The sequence below is a fragment of the Dendrobates tinctorius genome, unplaced genomic scaffold, assembly GCF_039654945.1.
Source record: "Dendrobates tinctorius isolate UK_male_01 unplaced genomic scaffold, ASM3965494v1 ptg000120l, whole genome shotgun sequence".
Classification (NCBI taxonomy): Eukaryota; Metazoa; Chordata; class Amphibia; order Anura; family Dendrobatidae; genus Dendrobates; species Dendrobates tinctorius.
In genome coordinates, this window is record NW_027361788.1 from 43,890,952 (window position 1) to 43,905,418 (window position 14,467).

Genomic DNA, 14,467 nt, shown 5'->3' on the forward strand with positions numbered 1-14,467 from the left:
GTTTGGATGAGTTATTATCAACATCTGTCAATAGCACCTTTACAAATACATTTACTTATAAAATTGGTGACATGTTCAACACTTTCTTAACCCGCTATACATACATACAAATATTTTATATATATATATACACATATCTATATATATAGATATATATATATATATAATATTTGTAATATATATCTATATATATATATATATATATATATACACATACACACGTACATTTATATATACATACATACACACATACACAGGAACGGATGATCAAACTGGTTAAAATCCAACATTCCTGACCCGTCTTCTCCCAACACCTGCATTTGAGGGAAGAGTAAGGACAACTCCATATACATTAGTCAAAGTCAGTCAGTCAATGTTCTTCTAATAAACAAGGTGAAAACGTACTATAATGTCAATGATCAAACAGACGACTTATATGTATTTTGTTATTTCAGTTTTATTATTAGTCACATTATATATATATATTATATATATATATATATATATATATATATATATATATATAAAATCATAGAATGGTAGAGTTGGAAGGGACCTCCTGGGTCATCTGGTCCAACCCCCTGCTCAAAGCAGGATTCGATAAATCATCCCAGACTGATGTCTGTCCGGCCTCTGTTTGAAGACTTCCATTGAATGAGAACTCACCACCTCTCGTGGCAGCTTGTACCACTCATTGATCACCATCACTGTCAAAAAGTTTTTTCTAATATCTAATCTGTGTCTCCTCCCATTCAGTTTCATCCCATTGCTTCTAGTCTTTCCTTGTGCAAATGAGAATAAAGATGATCCCTCTACAATGTGATAGCCCTTGAGATATTTGTAGACAGCGATTAAGTCTCCTCTGTCTTTTTTGCAAGCTAAACATTCCCAAATCCTGTAACCGTTTCTCATAGGACATGGTTTACAGACCGGTCACCATTCTGGTCGCTCTTCTCTGAACTTGCTCCAGTTTGTTGATGTCTTTTTTAAAATGTGGCGCTCAAAACTAGACACAGTATTCCAGATGAGGTCTGACCAAAGAGGAGTAGAGGGCAATAATGACTTCACGTGATCTAGACAGTATGCTTCTGTTAATAAATCGTAGAATTGCATTTGCCTTTTTTGCTGCTGCATCACACTGTTGACTCATATTCTGTCTGTGATCTATTAGTATACCCAAGTCTTTTTCACATGTGCTGTTGCTTAGCCCTATTCCTCCCATTCTGTATATGCTTTTTTCATTTTTATTGCCCAGATGTAGTACTTTGCATTTTTCCTTGTTAAAAACCATTCTGTTAGTTGCTTCCCACTGCTCCAGTTTATTTATATATTTTTGAATTCTCTCTCTCTTCTCTAGTATTAGCTATCCCTCCTAGTTTCGTGCCATCAACAAATGTAATCATTACATATATATACACACTATATATACATATACACACACGACGATACATATGATGTTTAATTGCATATTATTAACTCAATAAAATATATATTTTTTTTATTTGAACTAATGTGATATTTAGAATGCCAGTGCTGAATGTACAACTGTCTATATAATGTGTGTGGGTACCTTGAGACTGTTCACACTGTTTCCTTTTAATTGCAGCTGATGGATCTACTGTCCTATTCTACCTGTTGAAGGAGGAAAAACATAGATCCCAAGCCAATAGGCTATTAGGAGCTGTATAATATAGATCCTATTTTCATCAATGATCCAATTGTGAATAGAGCAAAGTTCATAACAAGCAGAGAATGAGACATTTACCGCTATATGTGTGACCGAGTCTCTTAAGACGCAGTCCCACCCTCAGAAGCTACCCATCCCATCTCCTCATCAGACACAAAGATATCTTTCTCAAGGACCTGTCTTCATTTTGCCTCTGTTCTGGAAGTGAAGAGAAGGCCATAAATACACATGTAAACCTGAGAGGCTCTGGCCGAGCATGTGTCAGCTCCTCCTGCTCCTCATGTCTGCCAGGGCAGCTGCTGGGTCACACTTCTGAGGAGATGTCTCTCTCGTATTGTGACAGATGTCACATAGTGTTGTTTTAGAAGGACTCTCCAGCAAAGAGCTGGGTATCACAACTTGGAAGTTTCTTGTGACAACCTCAGAGCACAGTTTGACCTCTTGGGGTTAAGCTTTTTTTCATCTGTGGTGGCTGCACTTATAAGTTATGACCATGCGTCATGACAAGTCGGGAGCTAAGGTCACCATGTAATCCCCAGATGTCAGACTAAACACATCATATATTAATATATCATATATATCTGGTGGGCCACAGTGGTTAAGATACATATACATCAGCTGACCATGGCCATTAAATGACCACTGTCTGGTTATATACAAGCCGATCTGAGGCATGTTTTCACCGACCGACCGGGATACTATGCGCATGGCAAAGATCATTGAAATTTTGACCAAAGAAAAACGTATACTGAACATGCAGAAAAAACAACTTTATTAACATTTATAGAAACATTCAATTGCACATAATACATATCTAAAAGTGCCAATAGTGCATGATCATGAGCCCAAAGGACCAGAAAACAAGCGGCACCAACAAGGAGCAGGTACAAATTCATATATCATTAAACCTCATCAATTACAAAAATGGTGTGGCCATGAATAACAATCATAAAATAGAATAGTTTCCAACATGGTTACAACACCAAATAGCAGCAAACTTAATTACAAATAATCCTCATATACAGGCGTTTTTTAAAGTGAGCCACTATCCAAAAAGATCACATTAAATAACCATAATTGTAACCAACCAAAGCTCCAGTGATGGTGCCACTTCCCCCAAAGATCATAATGCAATCATCCAGTGAGCATAGAAAATCAGAACATGCCCTGTTTACACAGGATGATGTGTTGCCAAGAACGATTTTAATACCTGCATCAGGGATCCAATCACTTGTCAAACTAGTGATTTGCTCGTTCAGTGCGAGATTGACGGCCTATAATTCGGCAAACGAGTATATGAAGCTCCTAATTATCAGATCATCTAGCTGAGCTTCTGTTAGTAATAATATCAGTAACATAGAAAAACTCCACCAACCTGGTATCAATATTCAGACAATTCTGTAAAGATATGATGGATGGGGGATTAGGAATCACCTCTAATTACCAGTGATAGCAGCAGATTTTACATTGAAATTTTGAAGCTCCAAGCTCGAGACAGAATTGCATGAATGGCAAATCCTTTATATTATATTTTGGGAATTGCTCCTCATACCATGGTCACAATATCAAAAACAGGACTTGACTTCATTACAAAAGAGCAGGAGAGCCTTTTTCCAAAAATCATATGCAGAAGTGATTCCTGTGATCCCATTATGAAATTTGATCCTGGTTTTGGTACTAAGTACCCTGTAGTATGGGAATAAAGCCTTACTCTGTACGGATACATGAACTATGCAGTGCCTTGCGGCTTTTCCAAAGGAGCGGTCTTCATCCTAAATACTGACAATGTGGTGCAGAATGAGGCAATGGTAAAGATGTGATGGGTGACCGGCAGCCATCTCAGGACTGTACTGATAATGGTGCCCTTTTAGAGTATTGTAAAACCCTGCCAGCAAAATAACAGGAGCAAATATCTACAATATTCCTTCTATGGCCACCTGAACACAGCACATTGGATCTTCCGATCATGTTTGCTAATATTACAACATTACTTTTATTAGGATCTTCCCGTTGCACATGGACATCCTCCGGCTCTCGGACCAGGTCATCTTGTATTTTCACTGCCGTTTCCTGCCGATAGACAATGTGATAAGACTACAAAGATTGGATATTTTTAGATAGGCATTTCCACACAGCCTTTAATGTAGTAGGATGTGTCACATCAGGTAACCAAATATTTTCACAATCTTTTATGTCGCTTCTTTCCTCTTTCTAGTAATTGTATTTTGTGATTATATTTATAGGAAAATATGTGACCTGAAATAATAAACAGCATTAAAAAACCTGGCCTCCAATGTAATGGATAAACATGATGGGAATATCTATAAATACTCATTTATAAGGGAATGGCCTAAGAGCAAGTTCCTGCTGTATACTTGTTATCTGGATCGTACATGTCACGCAGACAATGGCATACCTGGACATCTGCCGTTATTATGATGACCTACCACCGTTAGCTGACAAGCATGGAGACTAGTTGTTTGTGAAATGCTCACTGTTGGTGATCCTGAAAGCAGAGTCAAGCTGTCCTACCAGGTTTTCCCAGATTCGATCCTCACAGCCCCAACACATCATGTTTTCAGGATTTCCTTTTGCACGGGTGATGGAATTATTATCAAGGCATCAGAAATTGCCACAAGATCTCTCTCCAGTGCAATACTAATGAAACCCTAAAAATATGATGTGCTGGGGCCGTGAGGACTGGATTTGGGAAGCACTGTGTTGGATGAGTATTATCCCGACCAGTGACCCAAGTACCTGTAATGAGCTTAAATTCCCCGAAAGAACAGTAAAAAACCCTATGGTGTAGAGCTCCTATATCAAGTGTATGACACTGGAGAGGAGAAATTACCTTACAAAGAATAAGCGCCTGTACAGAAATGGTATCTAGTCACCAGTATAATATAGGTATAGAAATCTTTATTAGTATTATTTAATAAAAAGGCTTAAAAAAAGTAAGTTTCCTCCTGCTGGAATGGTGCCAGATATTTATTTTCTTAATCCCGTCTACACAATATATTGTAGGTGCGCTAATATACTTACTGATCATAGTCTTCCTGGTTTCCCCTATGTCCTATTCTAGGTCACATTACTAAAAGAGAATCTGTCACCTGAAGTTGGAGGGCTATGTAAATGCCCTGTGTCTGGTCCGATGGGCGGAGTTTCTTCTTTTTTTCTCCACCCCATCCGTGGCCCCCGTCCGCGATCTTTTCCGGAATTAGAGTTGTTTTCCTCCAAAGCAATTTTGCCTCGCACACGCGCAGTATACTTTGCCCAACTACAGGCAAAGGCAAAAATCATTACTGCGCATGCGCTGGTACACTATGTCCCGGAAGTATTTTGCTGTGTTCCGGGACACAGTGCATCGGCGCATGCGCAGTAATGATTTTCAGCTTTGCCCGCAGTTGGGCAAAGCATACTGTGTGTGCGTGTGCCTATGGAGGGGAACAACTCTAAATTCGGAAAAGATTGCGGATGGGGGCCACGGATGGGGTGGAGAAAAAAAGAAGAAACACCGCCCATCGGACCGGACACAGGGCATTTACATAGCCCATCGACTTCCGGTGACAGATTCCCTTTAAATTCCAGCATTTCATCATATATTGATAATAATTTCTATATAATAAAGACAAAAGAAAATAAATCTATATAAAAATGGTGAAAGTACACCTCCCAGCATGTCCAGAATAGTATGAGAGCTACAGATTGGAGACCACAGCTCTGTTACATGATTTGTCACAAGCACGATAGTGACAGACGTCACCATGTGTCAGTCTCTGCTGGGTCACTACAGTGTAAAGATAGACTGCCCAGTGCATACAGCCTGCAGGAGATCTTTGATGCTGGCACAAGGAACAGTAAAGCACTTCAAGCGAGCATCCAATCAGATTTCAGCTTTAATTGCTTTGAAACCCTTGAGAAGATGAAAGAAGCAATTAGATTGGTTCCAATGAGCACAGTTTTGATACGACTCTTCATACACAAGGCCAGTGAAGGTGGCATCACACCAGTGTAAAATGTTTTCCTATAATATGACAGAGTACAATATTTATCACATTGATCCACAGGGGATAGCATAGTTAGAAGAGGGCCCTGTGCAGGAACAATATATGGGCCCTATGCAGTACAAAAGCTCATCATAATGCACAATTCCACCTGCTTTGGAGCTGGTGTTGGGCTTCATTACCCTTTGGCCCCTGTGTGATTGCACAAATAGTATTGCAATGTATATTTCCTATATTTTCATACCACAATATTAGTATCTGACACTAATATAAATGTCTGATAAATCCTAGGACACACAACACAGTTCTCATGAATTGGATCTTGCCATTCCCAAGAGTTGGAGAGCCGCAGGTTGCAGACCTCTGTTATTACTCACTTGCCTTTCAAAGCCTCTCACTCCTACCAATAAAATCCATGAAAAACAAATAAGCCCAGCCGTGATTTTTTCCCATCTTCCTGTAATGAATCCCAGGCTCATTGTATGTATTTTTATACTCTGACACCAGCCGAATCGATGCAGTGATCTGCGGTGTGCGGACCTCACAGAATGGCTGCCTACTGTGCACTTCTAACAGATGCAGGGTAAAACAATTGAAATAGCAGGAACTTTGTTTTCAATCTGTTTTCTTCTGCCCGCAGGACACGTCTAAATATAGTGGTGTGTACAGCGCCCGCTGGGAGCTGACCGGAGCAATCATGCAACAAGCTCTGCTTTTATCTGCAGGGCACAGAGCTCATGTCAGGAGCAAATGAACATATCACATAGTGAATGATATCCGGCCCCATAGCTCCCTGGGCACACAGGACACAATGATATTACCTTTCATCCAGTAGGCTATGAATATCAATGTGTCTGAGCCAAATACAGGTAGAACAGCTAGTGCAGAGATATGTGGATTGCTTAGAAATACACATTACCTAAGCCATATATTAGGAGAAGCACCCCCTCCTGATAAAATACACATTTTATCTGTTTCCAGGAAAGCTGGTTGACAAACTATATGGATGTCATTCTAGCTCGCATGGTGTTAGTCACAAGTTTGAAAGTTAATCCTTATCCATGGGATAGGGGATAACTTCCCAACTGCTGGGACCACTACCGATCCAGTCTTCAGCACTCCCATAAAAATGGAGCTGTAGTGCCCATGATTGTCCACCGCTGCAGACATACGGGGCTCTTCAGATTCTCAGGGTCCCAGTGGTCAAACACCCAGTGTTATCCAATGCATAAGTGGTGACTTTCAGACTTGAATACCCCTTTAACTCACTTAATTTTAGTGTAGACACTTGAAAGACAATGAGGACTCTTGATGTGGGTTGCGAGCTTGCATACTTTGGCCAATATATCAACATAGAGCATACCTCATGTATTTCTTCGTCTCGGCAGGATGTAGTGTTGGCAGTGCAAAATAACTTGTATAGTACAGGACACCGATCCCGATCTAAAGGTTTGGGTGTCGTCAATAGGTCGTTAAGCAGTATTTTGCTCATTCCATCATATAACATTGGGACCTTTTGCAAACTGGCATTTTAGCCATGTACTGTAACTACGGCCTCTTCTTCAGTACAGCTTAAAGGTAACCTAACAGCGGATACATGCTGTCCGATCCATGGCTGTATAATCTCAGCCAGGTATGTTTCACTCTGAAATGCTGCAATGTTTCAGAGAAAAATAGTTTAACAGCTGCTGGGGACCAGGCCACACGGAGACAAGTCAGACAGTAGAATCGCTGGAGGCTTCTCCCTGTCCACTCTCTGTGAGTCACAGGTCTCTCCCTGTATATGTGTATACTATGAGATCTGTCACTCAAAGGCAGCGGGTATGAGCAACCACTACTCCATTCACTCTGTAATGCTGCAGTTCTTGGGACTGGTGGGGGTCCCAGTGGTTGGAAAATTACCCCACATCTCATAGATGGGGAATAACTTCCAATCTTGAAAATACCCCTTTAACGCATAGGCTGGGAAAAGCTAGGGAAATGATTATTATGTGGTGGCTGATATGAACATCTAGCAGTTACATCCCTCATCCATGGACTATAATGGTATACATTTAAGAATAAAAATATAGTGAATGTGGCTGAGTCACAACAACCTACAGACAGGTGTGGTGCTGCCTTATTTTATTAAATCCTTTGCATCTTCAATAAATGGATGCTAGTAGAGGTCGTGTTATTTCTGACGTTTGATAGTCCGCAGCGATATGTGCCCGTCTACCTCCAGTTTCCCGTCACTCAAGCACACACGTTTTATGACCTTTGCAGCTCCCATAGCATCTAGGAGATGTAACAGATTTGCACCAGATAATCTCCGTTAATATGATATCTTCACACTTCGTTTTAGAGTGGACTCAAGTCTCATGAAATCTTCCCAGCAGATTTTATATGTGCTGGCTCTAGCCTCTTATTAACACTTCCTGTGTCCAACGCCAGATAGTCTACGGCGGAGTAACAAAATGGCAATGGATCACTCGTACAATGTGGATGAAGAATAATTTCTCCATATGACCCCAAATTGGTGGAATAAATGGACAAATATGAGGCTCGTGCACAGAATTAGTCTCATGCTCTTTCTGTCATGCGATTTCAGTGCTTGTTATTCTACAAAAATATTCAGAATTGAGAGTCCTCAGTAGTTGATACCTTTTAATGGCTAACTGAAAAGATGGTAATACATTGCAAGCTTTCGAGACTACTCAGGTCTCTTCTTCAGGCTAGACTTCTTATTCTACGAAAGTTAAGAGAATAAAGGCTGAAAGCTGATTGGTTGTGGTGAGGGGGCTCAACTGTTTTCCTTTACGTCTCGCTATTCATAAACACATCGTTAAGGTGATATGAAGGACAGAATACATCTTATTTGTGTTTCCATCTGTTCTCATCCATTGCTCCGACACAGTGACAAGGCCTGGCAAACATTTCAAGGAACAGTTCAGAAAGTAAATAATAAGGAGTCAATATATTTAAGAGACATGAATACACAGAAAAGTGGTCAGGGCTAAATAGAGAGCTGACGTTACAAAGGCGGTAGCTCACTGAAGGTCACAAGGAGTCTATCTTGGGTTCAGCTGTCTCCTTTAACGAGACAAGGCTCCTGGAGATCCGCAGCTTGTCATGTAAGGAGAGTGGATGTGTCTCACAAAAGCATCTTAAGTCACCTATTCTTAATGCTACTGGTGGTGAAGAATAGACTTCACATACCAAAGATGGCATCTCTTCCCTGGGCAGAGCTTCTAAAATTAGGGAAGATGGGTCCTGGACCCCCCACAGATGAGGAGTGAAGAAAGACATGAATGTAACTCTGTGTGTGCAGCAAAGACACCATTACTGGAGTCCAGCACTGTCATAAAAGTACTGAGCCACAGGCAGCATTCGGTGCAACTTTCTAAGCTATGGGCCCTCCTCTGTGTTATATGTTGTGCCTTACTGAACATTAGGTGAACTACTCTCTAAACTTATATTGGCAGATGTCTTATGTACAGTGGGGCAAAAAAGTATTTAGTCAGTCAGCAATAGTGCAAGTTCCACCACTTAAAAAGATGAGAGGCGTCTGTAATTTACATCATAGGTAGACCTCAACTATGGGAGACGAACTGAGAAAAAAAAATCCAGAAAATCACATTGTCTGTTTTTTTTTCATTTTATTTGCATATTATGGTGGAAAATAAGTATTTGGTCAGAAACAAAATTTCATCTCAATACTTTGTGATATATCCTTTGTTGGCAATGACAGAGGTCAAACGTTTTCTGTAAGTCTTCACAAGGTTGCCACACACTGTTGTTGGTATGTTGGCCCATTCCTCCATGCAGATCTCCTCTAGAGCAGTGATGTTTTTGGCTTTTCGCTTGGCAACACGGACTTTCAACTCCCTCCAAAGGTTTTCTATAGGGTTGAGATCTGGAGACTGGTTAGGCCACTCCAGGACCTTGAAATGCTTCTTACGAAGCCACTCCTTCGTTGCCCTGGCGGTGTGCTTTGGATCATTGTCATGTTGAAAGACCCAGCCACGTTTCATATTCAATGCCCTTGCTGATGGAAGGAGGTTTGCACTCAAAATCTCACGATACATGGCCCCATTCATTCTTTCATGTACCCGGATCAGTCGTCCTGGGCCCCTTTGCAGAGAAACAGCGCCAAAGCATGATGTTTCCACCACCATGCTTTACAGTAGGTATGGTGTTTGATGGATGCAACTCAGTATTCTTTTTCCTCCAAACACGACAAGTTGTGTTTCTACCAAACAGTTCCAGTTTGGTTTCATCAGACCATAGGACATTCTCCCAAAACTCCTCTGGATCATCCAAATGCTCTCTAGCAAACTTCAGACGGGCCCGGACATGTACAGGCTTAAGCAGTGGGACACGTCTGGCACTGCAGGATCTGAGTCCATGGTGGCGTAGTGTGTTACTTATGGTAGGCCTTGTTACATTGGTCCCAGCTCTCCTCAGTTCATTCACTAGGTCCCCCCGCGTGGTTCTGGGATTTTTGCTCACCGTTCTTGTGATCATTCTGACCCCACGGGGTGGGATTTTGCGTGGAGCAACAGATCGAGGGAGATTATCAGTGGTCTTGTATGTCTTCCATTTTCTAATTATTGCTCCCACAGTTGATTTCTTCACTCCAAGCTGGTTGGCTATTGCAGATTCAGTCTTCCCAGCCTGGTGCAGGGCTACAATTTTGTTTCTGGTGTCCTTTGACAGCTCTTTGGTCTTCACCATAGTGGAGTTTGGAGTCAGACTGTTTGAGGGTGTGCACAGGTGTCTTTTTATACTGATAACAAGTTTAAACAGGTGCCATTACTACAGGTAATGAGTGGAGGAAAGAGGAGACTCTTAAAGAAGAAGTTACAGGTCTGTGAGAGCCAGAAATCTTGATTGCTTGTTTCTGACCAAATACTTATTTTCCACCATAATATGCAAATAAAATGAAAAAAAAACAGACAATGTGATTTTCTGGATTTTTTTTTCTCAGTTTGTCTCCATAGTTGAGGTCTACCTATGATGTAAATTACAGACGCCTCTCATCTTTTTAAGTGGTGGAACTTGCACTATTGCTGAATGACTAAATACTTTTTTGCCCCACTGTATGTGATATCAGGAACACTGGTTTCTACTGAAATCACAAGCTAAAGCAATCAAATTTTATCTAATGACTCTTCAATCCATGTCAGCTCTTAATGAACGAGACAAAACTAACCCTAAGAGAACAGAGATACTTCTCCTCCTCCCGGGGCCACCTGTTACTGCAGCACCTGCTTTCTTAAGCTAATGTTCACATGTCTAGTAGTTAGTTCAGTTTTTGAGATGACAAAAATGGAAATAAAATAATCCCGAACGAGACTTATACATTTGAATGAAGGCAGAAAGACTTTCTCTCCAAAACTGAACTTCTTCTGCTCCCGCCGTCTACTAACCTCCCTAAATCTGACATTTCTCCGTGGGTGGCACCACAATAACACCCCAGCAGCAGGCGCGCTGTCTGGGTGTTATATTTGACACCAATCTCTCCTTCACATCCTATATACAATCTCTTGCCCGCTCTTGCCGCTTAGGCCTCTTTCACACATCAGGTTTTCGCCGTCAGGCGCGATACGGCGCTTTCGACAGAAACCGGATCCGGCGAAATGCAATGCCGGATCCGGTTTCCCCCCCATTGACTTGCATTTGCGCCGGATCGCGCCGGATGGCCATGCGTTTCATCCGGTTTTCGCCGGATCCGGCAATGTGTCGCGATCCGGCGTCTGGAAAAAACGGCTACTGTAACGTTTTTTGTCTCCGGCGAAAAAGCCGAACACGCCGGATCCGGTGCGTCCGGCTTTTTCACACAATGAAAGCCTATGAGCGCCGCAATGCGCCGGATCCGGTTTTTTGGTCTGAGCATGCTCAGTAGCTCTGCCCACAAGACATATATAAAAGCAAGACAGTGGGACCCACAGCCACACCCAACATGCCACCCAAGAAAGCAACCAAGCGAAGCAGGAGAAGGCAGGAGACCACTGCAGCACCATCAGCACCACCACCACCCCAAATGGAGCAGCAAATGGAACATGCTGAGGAGGGGAGGCCAGCAGCAGATGAGAGACGGTAATTATCAAATCCCCCATTCCTCCAAACTAGGGCTATTGAATATCAAGATATTCATTGGCCCTTTGTTTCTCTTTATTCAACAGCCGCCCAATAGATGCAGCAGCAGCAGCAGCAATGGCAGCAGCTGGAACACCACCCACAGGCATGGAGTGTGGCCACCAGGAAGACAGCACATCATCTTCTGGGAGCCCTCCCTCGCATCATCAGCGTTTGACGGTAAGTTTTTATTTCCAAAATCCATCTTCTCTGTAATATATGTCTATTCATTGCCTTTTATTTCAAAACAGGATTCACAAGATGAAGAGGAGCTCCCAGAAGAAGAAGGAAGGGGTGGACAGACACCTGGAGTGGGCTCACAATTGGTAAGTTTTTTGCATCAAACGCAGAAACACAACATCACACTACACACAACACATAGAAAACAATGTTCTGCAGACCACACACAGCAAACAAATGCCTACATCCAAAGACATAACATTTTTTGTTTTCTTCTCTAGTCTTCCCAATCTGGTGCTCGGCCAAGAGGTCCTCGCAGTGCCTCCCAGGGTCGTCGGCGACAGCAACGGGGCGGTCACCAGCGTGTAAGTATAAATATTTTTTGCACTTTTTATTTCATTTCTTATGTGGAGGCTAATTATGTTATTTTTGTCTTTTTCTTTAACAGCCTTCACAGCGTGCTCCCGACTCTGACGGTGAGGATGGAGGACTCGATGTGGACCACCTCATCGATCTCGTCAGAGAAAGGGAGCCGCTCTGGAATATGGCTGACCGCCGCCACGCTGACCTTATCGTTACCCGACGACTCTGGGAGGAAATCTGTTCGCTCCTTGTGGGCCGCTGGGAGGACCTCGATGTTCGGGCCCAGATTACAGAGCGTAAGTATATACAGTACCGATTGCTTGATGTAAACCAGTGTTTCCCGAACTCCAGTCCTCGTGGTCCCCACGGATCATGTGTTCAGGATTTCTATTTACTATGGAAATCCTGAAAACATGACCCCTGGGGACCATGAGGACTGGAGTTTGGGAAACACTGATGTTGTATACTAACCACTCCTTTCTCGTTTCAGGGAACAGAATTGTGAATCGGTGGCGGTCTGTGAGGGATCGTTTCAAGAAGGAGTTCAATAAAGAGATGCGGGCCCCGACTGGATCTGGAGGACGCAGGAGCAAGTACAAGTACGCAGAAGCCCTGTCGTTCCTCCGGGAAACAATGGTCACCAGAAGGTAAATATTACACACCACATGTGAAAAAAAATGTTAGATGTAAATTTTTTTTTCAGCCAGGGCCATACCATGTCAGTATTTTAATTGTTTTTTTTTCTCTTTATTCCACAGCACGGTGAGCAGCACTCGGGAGCCTGCACGATTGGACCCTTCTGAGGCGATCCATGAGGAGACCGGCACCGAGGGACACTTCGACCGCCCCGGTACATCTGCACCTTCCCAGCCTTCCCACACATTCGACCCATCTGTCCCATCCACCAGCACAGGAGCATCGTGGCCGCCTACATTACATGAAGCTGCTGGTGAGGAGATCGCTTTCCCTTTACCCCACCCTTCTGCCCCTGCCACCTCTAGTACACCTGCGGGTACTGGGCGGCAGCGGCAGAGGGGTCAGGAAAAGACTTATGCGCCAGAGTTCTTGCATCTGAATGCATCTTTCCAGAACTGTCTAAAAGTCTTGTCAGAGCAAATCTCCGCTGGCTATCAGCAGATCAACTCCAGCATTCTGGAGGTGAAGACACTTCTGCAAACCATGCATTCAGAAGCAAGATCTTCGCCAAACCACACCTTTTTCAGGTCTGTTGTGGAGCGCATGGAAACGCTCTCTCCTGCCCAGCAGATGCATGTAATGCATTCATGCCACGCTGCTCTCCAGCAAGTTACCTCCCAACCTCCTCCTCCCACCACAGTAGTTCCTCCACCTGCACCCCCTCCAGCCACTTTCCATCCTCCCCCTCCTATTACATCTACACCCCCTCCAGCCACTTTCCATCCTCCCCCTCCTATTACATCTACACCCCCTCCAGCCACTTTCCATCCAACCCCTCCTATTACATACCATCCACCTCCCCAGCACCATCCACCTCCCCAGCACCAGCAACCTCCCCAGCACCAGCAACCTCCCCAGCACCAGCAACCTCCCCAGTACCAGCAACCTCCCCAGTACCAGCAACCTCCCCAGTACCTGCAAACTCCCCAGTACCAGCAACCTCCCCAGTACCAGACATCTCCCCACTTCCAGCAACCTGCCCCGTACCAGACATCTCCCCACTTCCAGCAACCTGCCCCGTACAAGACATCTCCCCACTTCCAGCAACCTGCCCCGTACCAAACTCCTTCGCCATACAACTTGCCATCAACATCATCTGCTCCTACAGTCCCTGCCCAACCCTCCACTCCATCACCCACCACCTCTTCTGCTTCCCACATGTCCACCCATTCTGTAGTTTTTTCCACACCTTCACCTCTAACTGTTCCTTCCCCACCACGATCCCAGTCCTCTCTCCACACTCCCATTGTCGAAGTGTCCCGCAGCCCCTCCAGCAGTATTTCCACCACACACTACACAGATTTATAATGTGTGTATTTAAATAAAAATGACCAGTTTTATAGTTTCAAAGCTTTATTAAACAAGTTTATTAAAATTTTAAAAAAGTTTACTAAAAAAAACATTTTTCAATAAAAGT

At 43.2% G+C, this 14,467-nt stretch overlaps 1 long non-coding RNA gene across 1 annotated transcript in view; it reads right to left on the reverse strand.

Moving 5' to 3' along the window:
• Nucleotides 1–3,570: 3,570 nt before the first annotated feature.
• The window catches only part of LOC141046695 (uncharacterized), a 218,457-nt gene continuing 207,560 nt past the window's right edge, over nucleotides 3,571–14,467 (reverse strand). Inside the window, exon 3 of the long non-coding RNA XR_012219632.1 lies at nucleotides 3,571–3,757. This is a non-coding gene — a long non-coding RNA (uncharacterized lncRNA). The remainder of the gene's footprint in view (nucleotides 3,758–14,467) is intronic.